This window comes from Priapulus caudatus, unplaced genomic scaffold (assembly GCF_000485595.1).
Source record: "Priapulus caudatus unplaced genomic scaffold, Priapulus_caudatus-5.0.1 Scaffold117, whole genome shotgun sequence".
Classification (NCBI taxonomy): Eukaryota; Metazoa; Priapulida; class Priapulimorpha; order Priapulimorphida; family Priapulidae; genus Priapulus; species Priapulus caudatus.
This window is the reverse complement of record NW_014577178.1, coordinates 389,144-391,825: the sequence shown is the minus strand read 5'-3', so window position 1 is coordinate 391,825 and position 2,682 is coordinate 389,144. Positions and strand designations below refer to the sequence as shown.

The 2,682-nt window shown below is 40.6% G+C and overlaps 1 protein-coding gene across 1 annotated transcript in view; it reads right to left on the bottom strand.

The window, feature by feature from the left end:
* Positions 1–2,316, bottom strand: part of LOC106805556 — a 22,586-nt gene extending 20,270 nt beyond the window's left edge. The window contains exon 1 of the mRNA XM_014807201.1: positions 1,846–2,316. The gene's annotated coding sequence lies outside the window, so the exon portion shown is untranslated. The remainder of the gene's footprint in view (positions 1–1,845) is intronic.
* Positions 2,317–2,682: the final 366 nt, after the last annotated feature.

The window sequence follows — 2,682 nt, the reverse complement described above, 5'->3', positions numbered from 1 at the left end:
ACACACACACACACACACACACACACACACACACACACACACACACACACACACACACACACACACACACACACACACACACACACACACACACACACACACACACACACACACACACACACACACACACACACACACACACACACACACACACAACTATGCATATATCCACCGATTTCGAGGTGCCCTGGTATGAGAGCGCCATCTCTCATCAGTAAAGTCTAATTAAGTGTCTTCAACGCGCGCGCGCGCGCGCGCGTGCGTGCGTGCGTGCGTGCGTGCGACGCACGCACACGCACACGCCCCCCCCCCACACATATATATATATATATAGGGAGAGAAAGGGGGCGAGAGAGATACACATTTTACTTGGACCTATAACTTGACCCCGCTCTAAAGGATATAGATGCATTAGATGTAAGATTGCTGTTTTAGTTGTATCTGTCCGCACGCGGCGATGCGAGAAGGGCACGTATTCAATTTTGTCATAAGCCAACTACTATATAAGAAGATTACAGGTGGTCTACTATTATGCGATAGGGCATTGGCATTCTAATTCCGTGTTAGAATTGTTGTCTCATAAGATAGCTTTAGGGCACAGGCATTCACCGCGTTATACATATTGTTAAAATGTTATTATATGAATTTCTATGCAGTGATTATACGTGCGAAGCTATGTATAATTCATCGATAGATTTGCGGATAACTTCTACAAGCATTTCATGATTTGCAATGTCCGCTATATAAGTAGCACTCTCACTTCCGTGATTGCCCGTTATTTTTCAACACATGAATGAAAATAGGCTCACTGTGATTTACATGCTTGGAATACATACATTTAATATCTACAGCTAATAATATTATTTGTGTATATAAGCATATATAGGTATATGGGTATAATATAACAAGTATTATTAATTCTTCATATTAAGACAAATACATGTTATTGATATTTCCATGCTAATTATAACACTGTATTATAACACCTTTTTACAGTTAATAGTTATTGGCAAATAATTATTAACCCGCTCATAATAGAGTAAATATATATACGCAGTACAAATGTGAAGTGTTTGAAACAGCCGTCAGTTCCCCAGTCCACGACTGATTACTTTTGAGCAGGACTGGCTACCTTTTATTGATTTCGTATATACAGTAGTAGAAAGAATTTTGTTGAAATCAGGACTAGCTGGATTTTCAGACCTATTTCTAAGCTTGATTTGTGCGTCACTGTTTCACATATATCAGCCTGATATTAATTCTTTAAAGTAACATGCAGGTCAACCATTCCATTCAGAGCGCATACAACGCAAATATCGAGACGTGACCTTTATTGTTCCTCATGCAGTGCGAGCAATATTATGTAAAGGCACATATACCGAGCCGGCGGAAACGGGGTTACGTACCCTTTGCCATGTATAGAGTGATTAATAGTTGTCTATAGAAACATGTTTAATAACCGCATGCACTCATCGATGGTTTTAATTATTGATTAACGGTTTAAGGTGGTTGCGTGCTTTCCGTGGCAAACTGCGCATATGTGACCTCTGTGATTGCTCTAGAGCAGCGCCATGCAGCTTCCCGATCCGTCGCACCTATACTTATTCAGTTTTATCACCGTTTATGTACGTGACATTCGTTTGTCGGACGAATCAAACCCAAGCATATGAGACAGATGTGATCTTTGCCAATTGTTAGTATGATTTTCGATAGAATCAATCCGTGCTGTTATTCTACTTTTCGAAATGAATTCAACAGTATATCTAAAATGGGTTGTCACTGCTGTTACTATATATTACATCTTGATTACATTGTACTATCGACGCTATATTGATGTTTACTTACCCTCTTGAATATCGCAGGCTCATAGACGTTCTCCGCGCATTATTGGCATTTAATACATATGAAAACTGTGATGATGGATAACACGCTAATGCACGTACTCTCCGTTCCACGTATATGTGCCCGTAAATGCACGGAGCTGGTATAGGCTGTCTATTAGTTAATGTTGTTTTTAGCTACAACGGGTTAGATTACTTTCGACTAACTCAGTCGCTTGCTCGCAGTAACGCATATATCGCCGCAGTAATCTCGTGCCACATGTAAAACACTGCTACCTGCATGTGCACGCGCGCTTTAAGGCAATGCGAGGGAGGTCACACTTCACGGGTCATAGTGTTACCTACTAGGTCACAGCTAAAGTTACACATCTCGGTTAAATAGAGCATACGCCACGCAGATGTTCCGACTGAAGTAGGAAATCTCCTACAACACAAGAACTCGGCCAAAACGAAAACGAGAAAGTAATGTCGTGTGGCTCTCGTCCGAAAAAAAGATTATTTCAGTATAACGAGATTATTTACTAAGTATAGAAAAGCATGCGTAGCAAAAGCTTGATAAGCATTTAAAATTAAGGTAAAACTTAAGGCCTGAAATTCAGTTAGACAAAAAGAGCCCCGATCGAGGAGCATATATATAGTATATAACAGGGTGCTACAAAAACGCACGCACGCACGCACGCACACACGCACGCACGCACAATATATATATATATATATATATATATATATATATATAGAGAGAGAGAGAGAGAGAGAGAGAGAGAGAGAGAGAGAGAGAGAGAGAGAGAGAGAGAGAGAGAGAGAGAGAGAGTAGAGACGAGACGACGAGTACGACTACGAG